The sequence below is a fragment of the Pinus tabuliformis genome, chromosome 8 (genome assembly GCF_031772625.1).
Source record: "Pinus tabuliformis cultivar Carrire ecotype Pingquan chromosome 8, CPIR1, whole genome shotgun sequence".
NCBI classification, from domain to species: Eukaryota; Viridiplantae; Streptophyta; class Pinopsida; order Pinales; family Pinaceae; genus Pinus; species Pinus tabuliformis.
In genome coordinates this window covers 632,713,418-632,739,485 of record NC_142294.1, presented here as the reverse complement: position 1 = coordinate 632,739,485, position 26,068 = coordinate 632,713,418, and the positions used below count along the sequence as shown (strand labels likewise).

Below are 26,068 nucleotides of genomic sequence, written 5' to 3'. Positions count from 1 at the left end.
TCAACTCAATGATCTGTCAATTTGACCTGCAACATATGATGACAGTCCAGAATCCGATGTCTGCAAGAAAAAACCAACTTAAGGAAGAATTCTGGACCTTGAATATAGGAAGAACTAAAAACAGCATCCTTCTATTTAAAGAACTCATAAAATGGAACACATACCTTCTCCATTTTCCCAAGATCCAAACCTTCGAAATTCTTTAAGGTAAGATATGGAGGCAATGCGAATCTACATTTTTGACAAAGAAAAATCAATAGAAGTCAAAAACAATTATGGATCCAAAATTGAATCTCAACACAGAGGTGTGCCTTACTGTCTAGCATGTATGAGTGGATATCACAATGAGACTTTTCAGAACATTAGATACCTCAGTGTCAGACAAGGGATGAACAAAGAGGAATCCCAGATAAAATGGAGACTCTCGACCTATTTTAAGTTTGATGCATTATAGGTGCTAAATGCTTTTTCTAACCCTAGCGTCGCTTCTGATCCTAAAAGAATTCCACAATGTTCTGATTTTTATTGAGAGCTAGATTGTTATCAACTAACCTTGGTGGCATTTCATATTATAGTGAATTTTCATTTGCTATTATTCCAAATAGTCTGCAGGCTTATTCAGAAGTATCCCACTGGCTTGGTAATTGCTCAAGTCCCTAAAAGTGAAGGCATCACTAGTGAGGCTGATTTCTCCATGCCTTTTAGAATGATCATGTATGAAACTGTAGACCTTGAAAGTCTTTTCTATATTTTCTGAAGGATACAAACACCAGGAATAAGAAAATGAAGGAAAGTGAAAGTTGCAGATTTTTTTTGGCAGAAGCATCATAGATGTGAACGAAGGTTGTTACATCAAAGAACTAAAGAGTGATTATACAAGATCCCCATCTCTACATAAGCAAGGAGAGATAGAATATAGAGTTTGGTTCCAACTTCAAGAAATATAACTTTGAAAGTGAAAACGAGAAGTTTAGGAATAGGAATCAACTTTCTGTGAGGTGTCAAATTATTTGGGATTCTTTGAGTTTGTCAACAAATCTAAAATAGAATTAATTTTCACTACCTATTTCTAATGTCAAACTCCCTCTGCCCAAGTCGAGGTGTGCACAGTCAGTGCAATTGCCTTAAAACTAGCCCTCTCCGCTCTTCTAACAAGTTGTGCAACAACATTCCTATTCTTGTAAACCTGCCAGCAATGACATCTAAATTTTAGCACCACTCATACATCCACATTTAGTAAACCCAACGCAGTATAACTGATCTTACCATTGGTTTAGGAGCCTATAATACAATTGGATGGATATGAACTCAATTACATCTCGAAAACATGGGAAGACAATCATATGGGTGGAAATGATAAACTTACATAAAGTTGAAAAAAGCGAATGCCTGGTCCAGTTGAAGCAACCTCTTCAACACTTGATGTAGCCCATGAAGAAAGCGTCTACAACAAATATGTCCAAGCCTCAATTTTTATCAATGCAACAACCTATGTCAAAATCCAAAATCATTATAATTTCTTAAATCCTTAATAGCTAGAAGGAAATTAAAACATTGAGAAGATAGATCCCACAAAGAGAAGACCGATGCCCAAACCATTATAGTTCCAACAGCTCTTGCAGTAGCATACTCTCCTGTAAAAGATGATGTATTCACTTTCAGAAAATATATGCATCAAAATAGGATGTTAACTTTAATACAATAATCTAATGCATACCTTTGGGATGAGCCATCTTTTGCATGGCAGTTGGAGCAATCATAATAGGCATTGATATCTTGAATCCCAACACAGTGGTACTCAGATCCACCTTTGTTACATCAACCAATATACGGGGACGGAACCTCATACATAAAACATCAACCAAAATATTTGTAATAATGTCAATTCCCCTGATGCTTGTAATGAAAGAAGTGCCATAATGTTCAAAAGTTTGGCCCAAGACAGGGTGACTAAAATTGAAAATTAGAGCTATTCAGTGTTTATCTAATCTGATTGCAGTCATTTGATATTCGGATTTTCATTTATTTGATGATGAATGACTATTCTAGATATAATATTTTAAAAGTAAAAATGGAAATTGTAAGAGATCATTTCTTTGGATTGGAGCAATTCCATTTGCTTGCATAGTAAGAAAGATCCAGACTTGTAAATCCAAGAAAACAGGGGAAGTTTTCTCTATTTTATTTATTATTTTGATATTATATGGATAGATCTTGCTGTGTCAGGTTTCAGTCATAGTGCACAGCATCACTGGTAAATCTGGATTGCACATTACGTTTACTCTACCTTATTATTTATGCACATCAACCATCTTTCTGCAGAACATTCAGTTATATGTGGCAGTGTTCTTTCTCTTCATAGTTTTTGTTTAATCATAAAAACACTACCAATCCAAGAAGAAACAGAATTTGTTTCTATCAAAACGATGGAAATTGTAAGAGATCATTTCTTTGGATTGTAGCAATTCCATTTGCTTGCATAGTAGGAAAGATCGAGACTTGTAAATCCAAGAAAACAGGGGAATTTTTCTCTATTTTATTTATTATTTTGATATTATATGGATAGATCTTGCTGTGTCAGGTTTTAGTCACAGTGCACAGCATCGTTGGTAAATCTGGATTGCACAGTACGTTTACTCTACCCATGAAACACAAAAGGTAGAACAGAATTGGCGTACTCCATATTATCTAGCTTGGGGACTACCTAGATTTCTGAATAGCTAGGTTTTCTTGCTTCCTTGAAGCACCCCATCAATCTTGAAGAAAAGAGTATGAAAATTGTATTTATTATTTTGATATTATATGGATAGATCTTGCTGTGTCAGGTTTCAGTCACAGTGCACAGCATCGTTGGTAAATCTGGATTGCACAGTACGTTTACTCTGCCTTATTATTTATGCGCGTCAACCATCTTTCTGAAAAACATTCAGTTGCATGTGGCCGTGTTCTCTTCGCAGTTTTTGTTTAATCGTAAAAACACTACCAATCCAAGAAGAAACAGAATTTGTTTCTATCAAAACAATGGAAATTGTAAGAGATCATTTCTTTGGATTGTAGCAATTCCATTTGCTTGCATAGTAGGAAAGATCCAGACTTGTAAATCCAAGAAAACAGGGGAAGTTTTCTCTATTTTATTTATTATTTTAATATTATATGGATAGATCTTTCTGTGTCAGGTTTCAGTCACAGTGCACAGCATCGTTGGTAAATGTGGATTGCACAGTACGTTTACTCTACCTTATTATTTATGCGCATCAACCATCTTTCTGCGGAACATTCAGTTGCATGTGGCAGTGTTCTCTTCACAGTTTTTGTTTAATCGTAAAAACACTACCAATCCAAGAAGAAACAAAATTTGTTTCTATCAAAACGATTGAAGAGTTGTGAGTATTTGACTCCACTTCTAAGTCAACAATCAAGAAAAATTATTGATATATCTTGGAATGGAATGAGCAGATAACAAATAGACATGCCAAAGTTTCAATCATTTCTAAGGATGTTGACAACATTTGCAAGGTGCTATCCCATAACTCTAGGGCTTTCATGAAGTGGTTAGCACTAGAATATAATCCAGAGGATCTTCACTGAGTAGTGATATTAGCAGCCAACACAGGGTTATAGCTTGCCCATGAAACACAAAAGGTAGAACAAAATTGGTATACTCCATATTATCTAGCTTGGGGACTACCTAGATTTCTGAATAGCTAGGTTTTCTTGCTTCCTTGAAGCACCCCATCAATCTTGAAGAAAATAGTATGAAAATAGTATTTATTATTTTGATATTATATGGATAGATCTTGCTCTGTCAGGTTTCAGTCACAGTGCACAACATCGTTGGTAAAACTGGATTGCACAGTACGCTTACTCTGCCTTATTATTTATGCGCATCAACCATCTTTCTGCAGAACATTCAGTTACATGTGGCAGTGTTCTCTTCAGAGTTTTTGTTTAATCGTGAAAGAACTACCAATCCAAGAAACAGAATTTGTTTCTATCAAAACAATGGAAATTTTAAGAGATCATTTCTTTGGATTGTAGCAATTCCATTTGCTTGCATAATAGGAAAGATCCAGACTTGTAAATCCAAGAAAACAGGGGAAGTTTTCTCTATTTTATTTATTATTTTGACATTATATGGATAGATCTTTCTGTGTCAGGTTTCAGTCACAGTGCACAACATCGTTGGTAAATCTGGATTGCACAGTACGTTTACTCTGCCTTATTATTTATGTGCATCAACCATCTTTCTGCAGAACATTCAGTTGCATGTGGCATTATTCTCTTCACAGTTTTTGTTTAATCATAAAAACACTACCAATCCAAGAAGAAACAGAATTTGTTTCTATCAAAACGATTGAAGAGCTGTGAGTATTTCACTCCACTTCTAAGTCAACAATCAAGAAAAATTATTGATATATCTTGGAATGGAATGAGCAGATAACGAATAGACATGCCAAAGTTTCAATCATTTCTAAGGATGTTGGAAACATTTGCAAGGTGCTATCCCATAACTCTAGGGCTTTCATGAAGTGGTTAGCACTAGAATATAATCCAGAGGATCTTCACTGAGTAGTGATCTTAGCAGCCAACACAGGGTTATAGCTTGCCCATGAAACACAAAAGGTAGAACAGAATTGGCGTACTCCATATTATCTAGCTTGGGGACTACCTAGATTTCTGAATAGCTAGGTTTTCTTGCTTCCTTGAAGCACCCCATCAATCTTGAAGAAAATAGTATGAAAATTGTTTGTACGAGGAGCCCGCCAGTCCTCTTCTCTAAATTTTCATCTATAGTCCAAAAAACCAAGAAAGGAAGACATAAAAAGATTGGGTATAAATTTACCTTATCTAGATGAGATTGAATCACTGCGCACGCCTGCGTATTCGAAAATTGACGCAGCTACCATTTCAGGTCTAAGTTTAACCTGAGATTTCAATAAGAGTTGCGTATAAACAGAGCTAATTGCATTTGATGTTTAATCATAAACCCAAAAAATAACAGAAAGACAGGTCAAAGAGATCGTACAAGAATTTAACAGAATTAAGGAGGGCGAGGATACCATTTCAAGTTTCAGTTTAGACAGGGAATTCAATTAGACTTGTATATAAACATCGCTAATTGTATGAAATTAAAAAATCCTTGATACTCTGAGACAAACTAAAATGGAAATACATACCCTGATGCCGAGCAACCATTCTGTAACAGATCGCAATTCCTGTAGCCATCCCGCGACAGACCGAAGTCCAGAAGTGGACCTGTGACAGTCCAAAGCATCTAGTGGTGATAATCCAAGCCCTTTTAAGGCTGAGCAAGACCTCCTGTAATCATCTCATGGGTCCTGGACAACATTTGCAAGGTGCTATCCTATAACTCTAGGGCTTTCATGAAGTGGTTAGCACTAGAATATAATCCAGAGAATCTTCACTGAGTAGTGATCTTAGCAGCCAACACAGCATTATAGCTTGCCCATGAAACACAAAAGGTAGAACAAAATTGGCGTACTCCATATTATCTAGCTTGGGGACTACCTAAATTTCTGAATAGCTAGGTTTTCTTGCTTCCTGGGTCCTGTAGCAGACTGGGTTTGTTCTGAGGGTCAGAATATCATTTTCTACCTTATGATTCATATGAAGGGTTTCCTGAAGTCGATTTCCACAGATCAGGGTCCTGGAATATAGTATCACAGAGCGAGGGCAAGTGCACCTAGAAGTAGCGTAGCGTCGAGCAAGGGCAAGCGTCGCTGGGTCGCATCGTATACTGGTATAATCAATTGGATGGCTAAGATTATTTTCATCGTCTAACACTTAAATCAAAGGCTCAGAAATGTACACGTAACCCAAGAGGAAAGTTGATTTCAAAAAGGAACGCCTTACGGCGTAAATACGGGTTTTTCAGGGTGCTGAATCCGAATATGCAGTTAAAAAACCATTTTAACTGCAACAAATCATGATTTCATCTCAATTTCTTCTGCCGGATTCCGTCACCGGAATCTCAAAAAGTCGCATTATAGACAACTCCATTTTGTACGACGTAGTCTTTAACGCGACTTTTTGAAAGCCTTTCCGGCGATTTTTTCCGGTGAAAATCCGGCAGTGATTTATTGGAATCCAAGTTTGATAGCTAATTTCTGCACAATGAAACCGTCCCAGGGGTTTTTCAGGGTGCTGAATCCGAATATGCAGTTAAAAAACCATTTTAACTGCAACAAATCATGATTTCATCTCAATTTCTTCCGTCGGATTCCGTCACCGGAATCTCAAAAAGTCGCATTATAGACAACTCCATTTTGTACGACGTAGTCTTTAACGCGACTTTTTGAAAGCCTTTCCGGCAATTTTTTCCGGTGAAAATCCGGCAGTGATTTATTGGAATCCAAGTTTGATAGCTAATTTCTGCACAATGAAACCGTCCCAGGGGTTTTTCAGGGTGCTGAATCCGAATATGCAGTTAAAAAACCATTTTAACTGCAACAAATCATGATTTCATCTCAATTTCTTCCGCCGGATTCTGTCACCGGAATCTCAAAAAGTCGCATTATAGACAACTCCGTACTGGGTGCCAACATTCCATTAAAGAATCTTAGTGTGGAGGAGCAGAGCTCCGACCCTTTGTAGTGGCCATGGGGAATGTCCCTCTTAGATTTGTGAAATACATTGAAAATATACGTTGGAGAGGTCTTTCTGTTTTTTCTGCTTCACTCTCGCTCACATGTTATCTCCTTATATTTTATTGCGGAACCAGATAAGATTAGAAAAAGAAATAAAATGTGTTCTTAGTGCCATAGTTAAATATAGTTAATTACAGGTTAAGTTTTATTTTTTAAATTTTTAATAAAAGTTATAAGTTTGATATTTTAGAGGTTTTTTTATAGTTTTTGTATGGCTAGCCTATTTTCTATGAGTAATGGGGATCCATATGATATTCTCTTGAATTATGGTGGTCAATCACAATAAATCAATTTTTGTGAGGCATAACTTTCGCATACAAATTTTGATTGACTTCTTTCTTGTATCCTAAAAATAACACTTCGTGCTCAAGCGGACAAGTTTTACCCCCAAAAAATGTCACTTAAGATCTCAAAATGACCCCTAAAGGTTTTACACTCCAATTATCCAAACTATGTGCCATTGATAAACCCACTCCTCTAATTTCTTTACTCTAGAAACATTGAGATGGATGACAAAGTATATACATATATAGTTTAGTGTTCTATGAAGAGAAAAATCACTAAGTCTTCCTTAAAAATTTGAAGAATTTCAATCATGAGGATTTTGGTTCATAAATACATCAAAATGTAGACGATGAGGGAGGCATGTGGCTGCCTTAGCCTGCCTACACTTTGAGGTTAAATTTAGAGATATAAGGTGGATGTTCCTTAACTAGGCGTCCCCACAATAGTGCAAAAAAAAGGGAGCATTTAACTTGGATCCCAAAAAAAAATTTCCTACAACAACCATCACATATGAAACATCATAAAATTTCATTGCTTCTTGCAATGTTGCCCACAACACATAGCTATTGTCATTCTCTTTACAAATTTATTCTATAGATAAACATAATAATTCTATTGATGGTGCTATTGATGGTGCTGGACCCGCTAACATTCAGGGGATCTCCCTAGTACGAAGTCCTAACTAGACTCGACACCGTTTGGAGTAGGAGTCCCAACAGTGGGTGGTAATGTAATGCCTTGACCATGATAAAGCGCAGAGATAAGTAAAATAATTTTGGGTGGAAGTAAGTGTGTGACCTTGTGGAGAGTCAAGTGCAATGCATCAAGGTTCTAACACACAGAGGGAAAAAGGAAGTGTGCTCCTTAGAAGCCTATAATATTACGCAACTTGAAAGGAACACACGGGCATAATGACATCACAAGCTAAGAGGTGGAATAGTCCACAAGTTAAAGTGATGGGTTAATCCAACATCACACATCCAACAAGATTCATACAATTTCATGCAAAGTAGTTCATAAGCAAATTCGTAAGTTAAACAACATACGTTACTAAAGCAACCAGAATAGTCCAACTACAATAACAACATATGCATGAAAGCGTGAAACAACATGAATTGCTAAAGCACCCAGAATAGTCTGACTACAATAATAACATATGCATGAAAAACGTGCTAGCTCTGTTATTATTATTATAAGTGAAACTTCCATCCATGCATACACCATTGATGATCACTAGCCCTAATAGTGGAACATTACAGTCAAGAACACCTTCTCCTCCAAAGAAGTATAATCGCTCTATGTTGTGGAGAAGCAAAGGCTCGTCACAATACTCCCAAGCCTTTTCTAAACCTAAGCCCAACCAATAGCATGGTTCCCAAAAGCCCCTTCTATGAGTTATGAGGTTATATTTATAACAAAGTGTGGTGTGACCCTTTACATTCCCCTTTGTAACTCTTTGACTATCCTCTTGTCTCTTCAACTTCTTTACAAATAACTCATTACATAACATGATGACCTTTACCATTCCACTAATGACACTTGGAATTTCACTTACAACATATTTACAGATAATAATATTTTCCACATATGCTCATGGAAAAAAAAAAATATGCTAGAGACAGCCTAACAAGAAAAAACACTATGACTCTGAAGTTTGGGGAAAGACAAACTTGGAAACCTCCACTTGGTTCTTCTCGATCATTTACTAATACCAAGCTTGGTATGATGTGATGATGTCCCCAAATAGCTTGATGATGTCCTTCCCGAGAACGGACTTTTGCCTCCATAGCTTCCGAGAATATGGTCTTGGAACCTGCATCCAAGTCATCCTGAAGCATGTGCAACGTGGTGTTGACCATGACGGGATAACCAATGTACTTTTGCATGTTATGTGCACTCTTCTCCAAGTCATACTTGGTGGCCTCTCACCTTAGCTACTCCATATACCATGGATATCTAGCCAGACTTGGTTCTTGGGTCTAACCACGGTGAGGGAACTGATTGACAGGATCCTGTGCATTCTCACCATAACATCCAAAGCCTTATACAAGCATGCATATGAGTCATGTATGCTGCTGACGAATGGGGCGAGATGCTCATAGTTCTGGATCAACATCCAGAACTTTGCTTTCTCCAGCTCTGCCTATGGCTCAATCTTCTTTGGCAAGTGAAGAGGGGCCTCTTTGTATCACATTGTCCACTCTTGCACATTGGTAATGGCAACATGTATGCTCATGAGAGTTTGAGAAAACTCTTTGCTACGTCGTTCTAAGTCATGCAGAAAGACAATTGCTTTGTGCATGGTGACAAATCCATCATAGAGCTTCCACATGGTTGTCTCAAGTGTTGATACTTTAGCAGGTATCACTTTCCTCATCTCCCCCATTGCGGAAACTGCGCTCTACTCTCGATTTTGTTCTGCCTCGTCTGACAGCTTGCAAGTTCTTTGCAAATTATTCATTATTGATGAACATGAACTTAACATTTGAGATTATGGATCCTATATAGGCCAAGCTGGCATCAACAAGGGAAGTTGGATGTTTTCTTGTATCTGACATAATCACCCTTTCCTTCATGAATGCAGGTGATGTGTGATCATCTGGAAGTTATTCCTATGTGCCTATATAATCTTCTTCTTCAAATCTTCAAATGAAATTTTGTAGACATCCATGACCAAATCATCATCAAGGAGAGCAACTTGTCCTTGCTCACTCGAGACTGGTTTCAATACTGGAGGTGGTGGAGACTGAGAGATGACCTCGGGTGCTATCGGAATAAGGTCAACGTATTTATTTTGTGTCTCCTATTCCATCTCCATATATGTCACTTCAATGCATTGCTCAATCTACTATGCAAGCTCTCGATCCTACACCTAGTCACCGTCTTCCTCAACTACTAGCTTTTCTGACTCCTCAACCTATATGGCCGTTGTTTGCCCCATCATTGTGCCTTACCTTTCTTATTCTTCCTATTTTTTCTTCTCTTCTCTTTCTCTCCTCCTCAACTCCTACTCTTCCTTCAACTTCCTCTCGGTTTCCTGCAACTTTAGTTCTACTTCCTACAACCTTTTCTTTTCTCTCTTCTTTTGCTCTACTCTCTTTATTCGTTGCTCCCTCTTTGCCTTTGCTGCTAAATCTGCTTTCTCTGTGATAGGATCTGGCCTCATCTTGTAGCTTTTATCTACTTTCGGTTCTCGAAAATATTCCTCTTTCCCTTGTCTTGTGTTGGATTGATATTTATTGTTGTTATTGTTGTTTCTTTCTACACTGTTATTTCCTGCAGTGCAACTTTTCAACTTGTGGGTATACTTAATGGCTTGTGGATCTTGGAGTCATTGTAACAATACCTTTAAGGGTCTTCGTCTTTCCATTGAAATGTCCCGTGGATCCATGGATAATACACCTTCACACAATGGTTCTTGAAAATACTGTGGGGATCATACGGATTAAAGTATTTGGTTCCAAACTTGAACTTCAATATCTCCTTAGCTTCAACATTTGATATTTCAAGCTCTTAATCTCGTCTAATTTGAGCCGCAAAGGAAGAGTGGGCCATGGTGCTTTCTTCTTCCTATGAAATCCCATTGATAACCCCGTGGAGAGATGATATGAGACCTCTTACATGACCAACTTTTCCATGGCATAATTTGGTAGAATATTCGAAGTCTTTTCTCTGCCAAACACTTTGATGAAGATGCGATCGGGTGAGGCATACAAATATTCAATGTTAAGTATCGCCTACATCGCTTCTCGGGACATGCAAAGTGGATCCTACTCAAAGATCAACTTGTAGAACGGGATGATGAAATGTTCAGTCAACCTTGTGAATATTCCTTGGTAGTCGCAGTCAGAAATAAACTTGCATAAATTTTGATGGAAGTCTCTTTCAGTTTTCATGTCCATTTGATGTCAGGAAACTACTGGTGGGTACAAATTTCATCCATTAAGCGTGAAAACATGTAGAATCTCACTTGCTCATTGTTGGGCAGACTCTGGACGTTATTCATGTGGATTTTCAACTGATCAGCAAATAAGTCTGACAATTTGAATGACCTTCCATCATTCACCAACTGGTTTAGTACAACTACCCAAACTTCAGGAAGGTCCATGTGCCCATATATTTGGCATGCAAATATGATCAAGAGTTGATAAGCCTTCCTGAGAGACTTTGTCTTGTAAACATGATTGGGTGTATGTCTGAACATTGATCTCTTTCACCCAATGCTTGACTATATCTCTCATGTTCACCTGGCTGTGGGTGGCATAGAAAAGTTTGTCCATGTGCCTCACCAGCTGAGGTAAATTGTACATCTATTGAAACTTCTCCACCCTAAGGGTGGAAATATATATCTCGCTGGTACTGCTCAATCTCATAGTCTCTGGATCTGTGTGTGACATAATCCATCTCATATTGTTCGCACATGGGAATGCGGGGTACCTGCATGTAACCTTGTATAAGCCTAATTGTTCGATACAAATATATATACATGTTGGTCCTATAAGTCTTCCTTGAAGTCCTCTACAAAAGTATCCTTGATTTGCTGCCATGTCAACTTTGTGCCCTTCTCAATGAATAACTGAGTGTCTGCATAAAATGGTAATTTAACTGGCATCTACTCAATTTATTCCCCAATAATTCTCTTGAAATTTGCTTTAGTAGAGCTCTCTTAGAGGCCATGTTAATTGTAACTACTAGAGAGATTCTCAACAACTGATGTACTTGGAGATAGGGAGGACACTCATGGTAGCAAAATGTAAGCTTAAAACCAAAAGAAACTCCAATACAAGGGAAAGTAAGATGTCCATGTTGGTAGCAAGGATTTGACAATTGCGGAAAGTCAAAGAAGGTGCATGAGCGGTTGTAACACACGGAGGGTGAGGTGAGTGCACCCCTTCAAAACCTGTGATAGCATAGAGATAATAAGGGAACACACGAGCAAAGATGCATCACAACATTGAAGGAAAGTTAGCTAGAAATCCAAAGTGATGTTTAAACCAACAACACATTTCATTAAGATTCATACATACATATACAGAAAATAGTTACACATGCATGCATAAGCAAACAAATACATATATCATTTAGAGTAAACAAGATAGTTGGAGTACAATACGACATATGCATGAAACATGTTGGCTCTGTTATATTAAGAAGTGTAAGTTCCACTCATACAATACATCCATGACCAACCACTAGATACGACAATAGAATGTCACAGTCATTGCCGTGTGCTCCTCAAAAGAGATGTACTAGCTTTTCTCAGTGGAGAAGCCAAGGCTCGTTACAATATTGTCCAAGCTTTCTATAATATACTTGTATTGGAAGCTTGGCTAACCAAAATCCTTTACAATGAGTTATGACGTTCTATTTATAGCAAAGGGTGGGGTGACCCTTGACATCCCCCTTTATGACCGTTTGTCTATGCTCATGACTCTTCAAGTACTCTATGACTGTTACATTCAATTATCGACACTTGAAATTCCACTTGACAAGACATTACATACAATCTACACATGTACCCATGTGAGGCAAAATGGCTTGAGCAAGCCATGCAAGACATCACTAACACTCAGACCATTGTGGTGAGACCAACTCTTTGACATCCTTGCGATGGTCTAAGGTGGCGAACTGATGCCAAGCTTGGTCATCTATGATGGTGTTTATGCGCTCAATGGTGACATCCTGCTCAAAGTGAACTCTTTCCTTTGTTGCATCCAACTACACTGATATGACCCTTCCATCCAATTCATTTGATAGCATGTGTATCATCATCTTGAGTCTCGTTGGACCAGCAACATAATAATGCATAATGTCTATGTTTATGGTTATGTGTTATGCTCTCGCATTTTTTATTTTTTGTGTTTTAGAATTCGTATGCAGGTAATTTCTGTAGGGGGTTAAAACATACACAGGAGTGGAGCACATGGCATGTTTTAGAGCTATAAATGCCTATTTTGCTTCATCATTCCAGAGGAATGAATTTTTCTTGACAAGGTGAGTGACAGGTCTAGCTAGACAAATTTGCGATAGTAGCCGGTGAGACCCAAGAATCCCCTCAAACTCTTCAAGGTATTTGGTTGGGGCCAATCCTGCATTACCTGGATCTTTTTGGGATCCACCCTGACCCCTTCACGACCCACAATGTGGTGCAAGTACTCGACTTCTTTCATGCCAAAAGAGCACTTGGACAATTTGACAAATAATTTATGCTTCCCGAGCAATTGCAACAGTAGGTCTACATGCTAGAGATGTTTTTCCCAGGTGAGGCTCTAGATGAGAATGTCATCAAAGAAAACAAGGACAATTTTTCTGAGATATGGTTTGAGCAGGTGATTCATGAGGCTCTGGAAAGTGGATGGGGCATTATAGAGACCAAATGGCATGACCAGGAATTCATAACGGCCTTCATGAGTACGGAAAGCAGTCTTTGAAATGTCTACTTCTTTCATGCGAATTTGGTGATAGCCCAAGCAAAGGTCTAGCTAAGTAAAGAATTGATCCCGATTCAGTTCATCCAACAAATCATCAACAACCGAGATGGGGAATTTATCTTTGATCGTCAGCTTCTTGAGGGCCCTGAAGTTTGGACACATACGCCATTCCCCATATTTCTTGAGCACCATGACCACAGGCGATGAATAAGGATTAATGCTAGGATGAATGCCAACGGATTCCATGAGTTCCTTGGTGATTTTTTCAATTTCATTCTTTCTGGACGAAAGGGTCTCTATATGGGCGCACATTCGGTGGTTGTGCCCCTTGGACCAAAGTAATGCTATGATCATGTTCCCCTCTCGATGGTGGAAGCTCATGAGCTTTGTTAAAGGCTTGCAGATCACTATTTAAGACCTGTTGCATCTCAGGATGAATATGAAGAGTAGGGGGCTCAAAGGCATGAATGTAATTAAATTGGCCGATAACTCCATCGTGGCCCTATTTTAATAACTTTTCCATACGATGCAAGCTGATGATAGAAGTAGTACCTCCTTGGAGTACGCGAAGGGTATGTGTGTGGTCATTCTGCTTAAAGATCATATATAACTCCTGGAAATACATTGTAATTGGGCCGAGTGTGTGGAGACATTCAACACGCAAGAAAATGTCACACCCACCCATGTTTATGGCAAACATGTTAGTCTTTAGGTGGTAATATCCCATGTGAAATTTGATATTTTCACAGCGGTCGTCACATTTCATTGTCCCCCCATTAGCAATTTGTACCTAGAAATTAGAGACTGCTCTGACAAAACAATGCACATCTTTTGCGACTCTATAATGGATAAACTTATGCATGCTACCACTATCAATCAAGACTACTACAGGGTGATGTTTAATGAAACCTATGATTTTGATAGTTTGGGGAGAAGAAATGCCTACCAAACCATGGAGTGAGATAAATGGTTCTTCTGGTGTAGCTGGGAGCTCATTGTCCTGCTGGTTGTCCTTATCTTCCTCCTCTGGTCCCTCAAACAATGGGGCTTCCTTAGATGAACTGTGATCAGTAGCATCAATTTGAAAGAATTTGGGTTACTTGCATTTATGCCCTGGGGAGTATTTGTCATCACAGTAGTAACACAATCCTTTCTTTCTTCTTTTCACCATTTCTACTGGTGATATCTTCTAGACCTTAAGTGTTTGGGTAGTGCCTGGAGCCTGGGTGGGGCATCCCTTGGCTATGAAATTTGGACGAGGAGACTGGGCCGCTAACTCGCATTCCACTTCGTGAGCCGTTGTGCAAGCTTCCAACCATGTGGGTGGGTGTTGCATCCGGACGTGAGCTTGGATGGCATCTTTGAGGCCACTGATAAAACATTCCAAGTAGGGTTCATCTTCCAGACCTCTTGTACAAAAGGCTAATTTCTCAAAGGCTATAATATAGTCATGTACTATGCCTATATGTGTGAGCTTAATAAGACGACCCAAAAAAATGGATTCACGTTCAAAGCATTCACAAAGGGATTTTGAGAACACGTGCCACGTAATTTGCCTTGCATAGCATTTTTGATGCCACTGCCACCATTTCCATCTTTCTTGGTCCAAGTAAAGGCCTCCCACACGTAGCTTAGTCTCATCATCTCTAATGTGATTCAGTGTGAAATATTGGTCTATTTGTGATAGCCATATTGCCGAATTAGAGCCATCAAATTTGTACATGTCCAGCTTGGGTGGTCGAGGGTGGGAATGTTGGTGGTTTCCATGGAAGTGAAGAGAATGACTAGATTCTCCTTCATCGTCTTCATGAAAAGCATATGGCTTTGATTGTACTGCCGACTTGCCCTTTTTGAATGTGTTGTTCAATGTCTGGATCTTCCTAAATAATTAATCCAACCTGTTTTGAATCGATTCCATCTTCTCATTGGCCATAGCTTGAGCTCTGGTTTCTACCATACACAGATCTAGTTCACTTGTCATCACTATGAAAAAATTTGGGACCGCCTGAAAATTGAAGCTGACAAGTGAATGGTACCACCTCGCTCAACTCGTCATCCTGATTCTTATGGGCTAAGTCTCTTATAAGCGTCCTAGGAAGGATTCTTATGGGAAAGCAGTTTTACTCCCCGCTTATCAATACTGCAGCAGCCAATTCCCATAAAATTTAATCCTGCCCTATGTCTTGTGAGAATCACCTGAAGGTATAGGAGCCACAAGCATCCCTGCACAAATGGTCAGATTTGTCTACGAAACCCTCAACTGCAGAGTGTGAGTAGGAATGCGGTAGGGACCGAACCCCCACTACTAGATTTGAATGATATTTTGGTGGATCTAATTGTTGCGGTAGCTCAGCACCCAACCTACTAGATCTAATCTGGCAAAGAAGATGATGGGCAATCTTCAAAGAGACAAGGGAAATATTGTCTCAAGAGGTGTCAGGTGCTACAGATCGCAATATACATAAGGGTCCAATAGTAGTACTCGGCCCAATCTTTTAGGGCACTAACTAAGGAGGATCAACCGTACCCTTAGCCATACTACCCGACTACCCTATCGTATGCACAATTAATCTCCCCGTGTGTTGTTCTCGGTGTAATGTAGTAGCAAGACGACCAACGGTTTATATACGACAAGGTTTTGGGTGAGCCTATGGGACTTCCGATATACCTAGAGGGTACATGGAAGAGAGTCTATGCGCGGTTATGTATAATGCACAACTACTCGAAGGGTTACCCACAGGGGTTACAAGGGAGTCCAACACGCGTGACCACCTCTTATATTTCGTGCGTGCATGCCTCCCCAAATCTACAAGTTTATGTGCTCAATGACAGATCCCCTGGTTTAAAGACGCCAAAACACATAGCTAGCCAAAAAAAAAAATCTGCTACAAATGGTGATACCACCGACCCTAGAAAGTGCTCTAATACCACTTATTATGCTCTTGACCTGTGGGAAGATGCCAAAATACTAAATTTGTGAAGAAATATAACCCAGAACACAAAACAAAATGAGAAATAACAGCATGTATTTTATTATTTAGAGATGAAAGCAATGTTCACTTGCCTCTTCGAGGGGGCAACCTCTGTTAGAGCAGGGCTCGATTACAGAATAAGACAATGCTCCTCAACGGGAAGTCTCTATCCTTTATATAGGATTCATACATGCAATACCATGGGTCAATACCATGGTTCTATTAATACCATCTATCTAATACCATGGCCCAGTTGCAACTAACTATGGTCCCTTTCTTTAAATGCGGGTAAACCAATTACAATTATTAATATGGGATTTATTGACTCTTTAACTAGCTATAACTATGACTCAACCCTATTACATAAATAAGGGGGTTAGGGTTGGACCCTAACATTATCTTTATATCCTTTTCTATGAACGACTTGATGTCTTCATAGGGAGGAAAGATCATAGACACTTGCTTGGCTACAACCCCCATTGTGCTCTCAACGATGTCCTTTGATTATTCTCTCTTGAAGTCCATTGTACTTGTGTTGCTAAGAGAAAGAAGAACACCTGTGATTCCTTAAGACATAACAACACTCATGGAAAGCAATCTGTCAGTCGAAAACCAAAACAAACTTGAGGACTGACTTGCAATATACCTGTGTGATTGATCTGGAAGGTTGTGCAATTTCCAACGGGAGGTCGGGAGACTGGCTACCAAAACTATGCAAGGCACAGATCAGGATGTCGGGAGACTGACTGACTGCTGGAACTATGTAATGCATAGTCCATCCTGGCCTACTAAGGATTGAAACCGCGCAATGCACAATTTTAGTCAACAGTGACATGCAACCAGCAATCTGCATTGCAAAGTTTCTGGGGTTAGCAAGACACTTCCTCCAAGAATTGCACAATGCAAGCCTAGAGGTCATTTTTGGGCCAGAATTACGTAATTCCTAGAGGGAAGTTAGAACCTTTGCTTCTAGAAACGTGTAGTGCTAGCCGGCCAAGACACGGTCCAGGCCAAGGCAGCTCAAGTCGGACGACAGGCGACTAAAAATATGAAAAGTCTGAATGCATGATGAGATGCGTGCAAACTAGAGTGAATGATCATATATACAAACATCAAGTGCATGATTCATAAAACAGGAAAGCATGCATGTGTGTGAAGTGAGTCGCTGCAACAGTGACCATTCGTGCAAAAACAATGTCATGTGTGCGACAATAGTGAGATGCGAACGAAAAATGAAATTGTGCTTCTAAAAGCTAATATACATCAAAATGACAGAAAACGCTCATTGAAATCAAGCATAAAATACTCACATGAAGCGAAACACAAAAAGCGATAGAAATGTAGCGCAAGACATGAAAAGCGGGCTTACCCCGAAAAAACTATGTTGAATGTGCTGATTGTTGGGTGCAGGAATTGCGGTTAGGCAGACTCCAACACTTAATTTTCAAACTGAGGGTTTCATAAACTTAGAGACGAAGGAGAGGAAATGCCAAAAATGATATGAACTTTTCCAAACTCTATTCCTACTTCCTTAATTGCAATCTTGTAGAATAAAAAGGAAAAACATCACCTGGTAATTTACACCAAAGGTATTCTAGTGTTGGAATATGAAATAAAGTACTTTTATAGGAAAATAAATGAAAGGAATTCTCAAACCTCTTGCAAACAATCTTTGATTAGTGAAAATGTAAGCCTATGTTTTTCTTTAGTATAGTTGTGTGCCAGGTTAATAATTGGACCCTTGATGATATATGACTCCTTATTGTTTTGTCTCCCTGCAACTAAGCTATTATTCCTATACTTCTACAATGTTCTTCCACTAGTACTAGAACATATCTTAGGTGTTGGAAGTGTATTTTACACCTCTACTAAAGATTTATGTCTTCATGCAAGAGATCTAAGCTTCAAGGCTAGATCACCTTGTTCCTGTATTAGGAGATCAATTCTTGTACTTTGAGAGAGGTTCCTACACGAAGTTTTCCAATCCTTCTTTCGAGAAAACAAAGAATGTGTTAACTAGGAAAAATAAATTGCAAAGGTGAACAAAACATCAAAATAAATTTATCAAACCAAAAGATGCTTCAACCAATCTTAATGTCGAGAACAAGAATTAATTTCCAAAGTCAAAGCACACTCTTCTTTAATTAAGGAACTTCTGGACGTAATATAAAACATCATTTAGTTATGATAGCATGCTTCAATCCTATAATAGTTATCTACACAACTTGATTTGCACTCATAACCTTATTAACTCAGAAATATTCACTTATAATTACGCATAAGTATGCTATTTCCTAAACAATGTAAAGTGCAGGCACAGACCAATGTGTCACAACAACATTCAGTTTCTGATTATCAAAAGTACATTTAATTCAAAATATCAAGAACACTTTGGAATGAAAATCACGCTTTTTAGAATCGCACTAAGACTCATCAAATACATATAATAATCAAAGACAATTACTATAATGAACCAGAGGAATCAATCTACGAGACTGTAAATGCATTAGTGCAGGAATGTGTGCTTGCACAATCCAGGAAGAAAATGAGATTAAACTTCAAAGAAGGAAATCATAAGATTAAACTTCAATCGAGCATGCACACCACGAATCCGTCACACTGTAATGAAATCAGATTTAAACTTTGCAGAAGAATAAAAGAAACATCTATTTACTTCACACTTTGCATTAAAAGAAATTAACACACCTTAATCAAAAAAGAAGAACATGAGGGAGAACAAGCTGGGTTGGTTGGGCCCTAGCCAACCATCTCATTCCTTGTCTAGGAAATTTAAAGATTCAGCTCTTTAATCAACGCATCAACACAAAATTACAACGCAAGATTAATAAATCATGGTGTAGTTCCTTTCTATTAATAATCAACAAATATACATCATGAGTTTGAATCTAGCCCAGAATGAGGGCGATACTAGCAAAATTACAAAAGAACAAAATCACAGTATCCTTGCTATAGCTATCGCTCGCTACCATTTTCTATTTGAGTCCTATATTTTATACATTCATTCAGGCCTACAGTCGTAACCAAATTACCTCAAGTGTTCCAATTTGAGCTTTTCAGCTATAACAAAATAACAATAACACTTCATACTAAGCCTTTTGGCTATAAATAAACGTTATTCTAGTTATTCAAACAACGACCCAATCTCCACCATATCCTGGAATTTCCTCTCCGCTCCGAGTCCAACTTGAGTTTACCATTCTAGAACAGGGTGTTTCATGGAGTGGTGAGCTGTCACGATAGTTAAAGATTTGCCAACGGTGCAGGAATTCTACCTGCACTCTACCATGCTAATGAAATGATCAATTCATTGTCTATCAAATACTTTTAGGAAGAGAATTATTAGTTTCAAATAGTTAAAGGTATAAAATATATGAGAATGATTAATTAAGAACATTCATAACCCTTAAACATGAAACATAAATCTAGTGCAGGAAAAGACACAATTCTTGGACTAATGTAGGAATAGGGAGGTTTGCAAGGTTAAAACAGAGGTCTAAGGTTATGGTTTTGAAGGGAAAAAGGGTTAAAAAATGAAGCAATTTATCCTACCAACATCCTCCCCTCCTTAAGTGGTTTTGGGTCCTCACACAACCTTTACCTACCACAAAAAAACCAAAACATAAGGGCCTCCCTTTAATTCTGAACTTCTATATTCATTCCTTCTTTCATTATCTTTTCCTTCTTCCTTCGAACCTTTTTATCTTTCTTGGTCACCTTCTTAAGACGTTCATAACACTTCAAAGCCCGATATTTCCATATCTTAACTTATCTTTTATGTTCCTTCACCTCCCCTACCAACTCTACATTTTCTCGTTTCTGCATTGTACTCTACTCTTTCATGGCTTGGTTTAACACCTCTAGGCCATAAGCATGTTTCTTGAGTTCTTCTATCCAACTGTTCAGACAGAGGGTGGATTTCTCCACTCTCAATTCCTCAGGCGGAGACTTTTCGTCATACGATTCCATACACGTGCCATCATAATCAAGGTCAAAGTTATCTTGCCCACCTTTCAATTCCTACATTCTAATATCATCAAGGGTTTCAACACCCGAAATCTCAATGTTACTAAGGGTCTCAGTACTTTGCATTTCTACTTTATCAAGGTTTTTATTACCCTGTCCATTCAATTGACCAAGGGTTTCATTACCTTACTTCTCAGAGTTATTAAGGGCTTCAATACCCTGCTTATCTATCTCACTAGGGGTTTCAATACCCTGCTTTTCCAAATTGTTGAGGGCTTCTGCACCCTGCTCATTCATCACACCAAGTGTATCAGTACCCTTCTATTTAAAATCATTGAGGGTTTCAACACCCTGCTCATTCATCGCACCAAGGGTTTCAGTACCCTGCTCCTCAAAATTATTGAGGGTTTCAGTACCCTGCTCGTTGATCGCACCAAGGGTTTCAGTACCCTGCTCGTTGATCGCACCAAGGGTTTCAGTACCCTGCTCTTCAAAATTATTGAGGGTCTTAGTACCTTGTGCCCTGTCATCCATCTGACCCTCTGTTGGGTCCTTACTTGTACTCAACATCACTTTTCTTTTCTTCGTTCTGCAAAAGAGGACCAAAAAGGGTGTGTCGTCTTCCTTCTCAACATAGTCACCATTAACCACTGTATGAGTTGCTCCCTCAGCGAGAATAGAAATATTATATTTACCTGGTGAAGTAGGTGGTGAGTCATCGAACAACATCGGAGAGGTAATCTGAACATGACCAGCCTTTGAGGAGGCATTTCTTTGCCTGGACGACCTCCTGGTCTCATTAGGGCGCGAGGTCATCATTTCTGATTTCTCATCCTTGGATGCACTCCTCTTCTGAGCCGACTTCAACATTTCTGCACTCTTCTTTTGAGCCAACTTTTCTGCACTCTTGCTTTGAGTTGAATTTTCTACAATATTCTTTTGAGCCGACTTTTCTGCACTCTTCTTTTGAGCCAACTTCTATACGCTCTGCCCCTGAAACTCCTTCAAGAATTCCTCCCAAGTCATATCTTTAGCTTCTAGTTCTTTCTTAATTAAGATTGTGATCAACTCGTGGTTATATAATTTGTATGAGGCCTGAATCGATTTTCCCTTCTGAACCCCTTTCACCATCTTTTCTTAACTAATAAGAAAATAATACAGGAAATTGATGAGATTACTGGAGTCAAAGTGCAAGAGTAGGTGTATGTGGTAGAGGAAAGTTAGTGAGTAGCGACCTTTGCAAGTAATGAACTTATGCAACATATATAGGAGATCCTTCCACTTCCTGATCATAGCATTCTGTTGGAGGCCATTCTTCCAGTCCACCTTCTACTTCGGGTTGACCATGAACCGACACCATTGTTTCTTTTCTAACTTCTCCTTCTTCAACCATTTCTCCCCCACTGCTGGTAACCCTATAGCCTGAGATATGGGTTCTTTCATCACTGCAAATTCTAATGAACCAAACTTGGCTCGACTCCCATTGAAGGTCCGGGAAAATGCTATTTCCACAACTAAGTCAAGCTCATCGATCTTCTACAGGAACAGGAGGAACCTGAATTCCAACAACAGTGCAAGACTATTCCTGTACTCAGTTGTTTGTTCCATCTCTTGTATGGATTATCGCTCAATCCTTACAGGTGCCATGTCTGTTCAAATTCACCCACTCTCTATCTCAAGCTCTAAAAAGATATTACAACAAAAAGAACTCAAATGGTGATTGAGCTACGCATCCATCGTTATATCAACAATTTCCAAAAAGATCGTGCTTCATTATTAAAATTACATGGATGTGAATGTGAATTGGTGCAAGTACAGGTAAGCGATGATGCTTAGGAGAGGCGAAGGTTTAGACAATAATTTCACATAACGAACATGCAAGGTCAAATATGGGGTGAGGCCATGATTATTAGGTGATGTGTTTTCCAAGGGATGGTAAGTATTGAATTTTGGGAAAATCTTACATCTCCGTATTAATCCATGATTTCACATAATGTGTACTTAGTACTCATTGAAAATATAAGATTTCATAACCTAAAATATCCTTGTACTTAAAAAATTTCTTCCTAATTTAGTAAATGATGAAAGAAAGTGTTAAACATAATATAAATTGAATTTCATAATCTGCAGGTGGTACAGTTACTCTCCCTGTACAAAGGTTCATGCAAAAATATAAGCTTTGACACACATTTTTGCACCAGGTATTCCTGCACTGAAACTTGTGTTTTTTTTAATTGGCAACGATCAGCAGTGAGGATTCCTGTATTGAATGTGCCTGTACTAAATGTGCTTGCACTAACCATTCCTGCACCAACCATGCTACACTTAGACATGATTGCACTACCCATGCCTACACCAAATCTTCTTGCACTCGAACACACATTCCTACACCAGGGATATTTGTAGCATAATAGGAACCAAAAGAAAATTTTGATAGAATACAATTCATATACTAGATTAAAATATTTGCTAAATATACAAAGGAGATTTTATTCGCCATTCTTTGGTGTTAACATATGCATTTCGAACTGATTTGTAATTTCACATTAGGTCCTACAATCAATCCATAAGGCAAAAAAGAAGTTGGAAAAGGGTAAATTTTTAGAATGGGAAGAAAATTACAATAGGAAATTGAAGAGTGAAACCACCAAGAGGGATAAATCGAAAAAGGGATTTTGGGGAAAATTTTTCAAGGGAAAAGAGGGAAATACAAAATTGGATAGGGAAACTTCTTTGAAGAAAGGGATGGTTAACTTTTTGGGATAAAAAGAAGAAAATAAGGGGTTTTTTTCTTCGAAAATGGGAATAGAAAAAAGGCAAAATTTCACTTGATATCTTCTTGCACAGTTCCGATCCATAAAATAAATGCATCCCGAATTGAGTGTTTCTTAAATAAAAATTTCCGTGCTAGTTATCCTAAAATTCGATATGGGCCTGGTTCTTGTACTTGAACCTACTTCTTTTTAGTGACAGTTAACACATCTAAAGGTCAAGCAACATTCCCATTTTATTAGAACTGATCTTCCTGCCAATACACTGGTTTTGAGGTTGATCCTTCTATAATCATGTTAGTAAAACTGATTTTCACAATCACAGGGAATTTTTATTTTTATTTTTAATTATTTATATAATTTTTTGGATATTTTTTAAATTTGATTTCAAGAGAGAAGAAATCAAATTACAATAAGCTGGCATAGCCACCTACTCACTGAAGTTCAAACTACTGCTGCACTTGCTACATGAAGTCTTCCTTTGTGATGGGTTGAAAATGTACTTTAAGCCTATGCCCATTCACAAGGAAAACAGAACCTCGCCCATCAATGGTTTTGAATTCTATAATCCCATTATCGAAGACTTGAATCACCTCATAGGGTCCCGTCCAATGAGCATGGAACTTCCCTTTAAAATGTTTAAATCTAGATTTATAGAGAAGTACCCAATCACCTAGTTGGAACTGTTTCTTCGTGATAAACTTGTCATTCCACATCTTGCATTGCTGCTACACCATAATATTATGTTGAGCAACACTCCTTCAAAATTCATCCAACTTGTTTAGCTGTAATAGACACTGATGCTGTGCCTCTCAGAGATCTACACCCAACTTAATTGCAGTCATGAAGTCTTTATCTGAAATTCAATCAGAAAAAGGACTTGCTTTCCATACACTAGTTCATATGGTGTATGCCCCGCATTGTTCCTCCAAGTGATTTAATAAGCCCATAAGTCTTTAGGCAACCGACTAGCCCAATCCTTCCTGTGCATGTTCACTATTTTGGTGAGGATCGATTTGATCACCTTATTTATGGATTCCACATGGTCATTTTCTTACGGGTGGTACGGTGTAGATTTCCTGTGCCGAATATTATATTGATTCATGACTTCTTGTACCAAGTTAGAAACAAACTATGGTCCATTGTCAGAAACAATTTCTTTAGGAACACCAAATCTAGTAAAAATCTCATTAAACAAAAAATCGACAACAACTTTTTCAGTGGCAAAAGAAACATCTTTAGCCTCTACAAATTTAGTAACAACACCAGTACAAACCAAGATATGTTTTTTATTTAAAGATGTGGGATTTATGTGTCCTACAAAATCAATAGCCCATTTTTCAAAGGGCCCAATCATGACTTAAGGACACAAAGGAATTTCATTGGCTTGAACAGGCTGACCCATTCATTGACGACTATCACAACACCTAACATATTGTTTGCATCTTTAAACAAACAAGCCCAAAAATAGCCAGTGTGTAAAATCTTATATTCAGTTCATTTGTCAACAAAGTGGTCCCCGCAAGGTTCATCATGGGCAGATTTTAAAATATGAAACATTTCTTCCTCCCTTACACATCTACGAATAGCAAAATCTGGTCCACCGTAAAAGAGGTCTCCATGTATCCAAGAATATGAAGCACTTTTCTGAATAATATTCTACATTTCATGAGCGGATAAGTGAGGTGGTGTATTTTGGTGACTAAATAGTAGCTATGTCAGCAAACCATGGAGATTTTGCTGACAAAGAAAAGAGATGCTCGTTAGGGAAATCATCATCAACAAGAATTGCTTCGCCAATATTGTCTAACCTGGAAAGATAATCAGCTACAACATTATACTTTCCTGGTCTATGAATAATTGTAACATTGAATTTTGCTAATAGAAGTAACCACCTCGTCAATCTACTGCTAGTTAAAGGTTTATTCATTAAATATCTTATAGCAGAATGATCAGTATGCACATAAACTTCATATCCTATAATGTAATGTCTGAAATTATTAATAGAAAAAATAACGGCTAAAATTTCTTTCTCAGTCACTGTATAGTTAAATTCGGCAAGTGACAAATTTTTACTGATGTAGTAAATAGCATAGGATTGTTTATTCTCTTCTTGTCCTAAGGCTGCGCCAATAGAAGTTTCTGAAGCATCGGAGAAAATATGAAATGGCAGGGACCAGTTTGGTCCTCTCAAAACTGGTGCCTGTACTAATTTTTCCTTCAATGTTTCAAACGAATGTTGGCAAGCTGTGGACCAGGTGAATTAACTATCCTTAGCTAGCAAATGAAAAATGGGGGTAGCAATCTATGAAAATTTTTCAATGAATCTCCGATAATAACCAACATGTCCCAAAAAATCTATCAATTCCCTTTGAGTTTTGGGTGCAGGCAGACGAATAATGACTTCAATTTTAGCTGGATCTAACTAAATACCTTTGTCAGAGATCAAATGACCAAGAACCACTCCTACTTTTCACATTAACCTACATTTTTTATCACTCAAAGAAAGATGGGCCTCTTAGCAACGTGAAATCACTTTTTCTAAATTTTTAAGAGCTTCATCAAATGAGTTACCAAACACATAAAAAGCATCCATATAAATCTCAACACATTCAAGATCAGCAAAAACAATTAACACATCCCTTTGAAAGGTAGCGGGTGCATTACACAACAAAAAAGGAAGCACTTGACAGGAAAATGTACCCTAGGGGCATGTAAAGGTGGTTTTGTCTTGATCTGAGGGTGTGATTTGGATTTGGTTATATCCATTGAAGCCATCTAAAAGTGAAAAGTATTTTTTACCGACAAGGGTATCTAGCAACTGATCTATGAAAGGATGGGGAAAGTAATCCTTGAAAGTGTCTTTGTTTGATTCTCAATAATCAATACAAATACGCCATCTCCCATCTTTCTTAGGGGCTATCACTAATGGAGAGACCCACTGGCTGTTAGAAATG

The 26,068-nt window shown here is 38.2% G+C and overlaps 1 pseudogene; it reads right to left on the bottom strand.

The window, feature by feature from the left end:
* On the bottom strand, nt 1-21,210 carry LOC149237099 (glycolate oxidase-like; annotated as a pseudogene).
* Between the last annotated feature and the right edge of the window lie 4,858 nt (nt 21,211-26,068).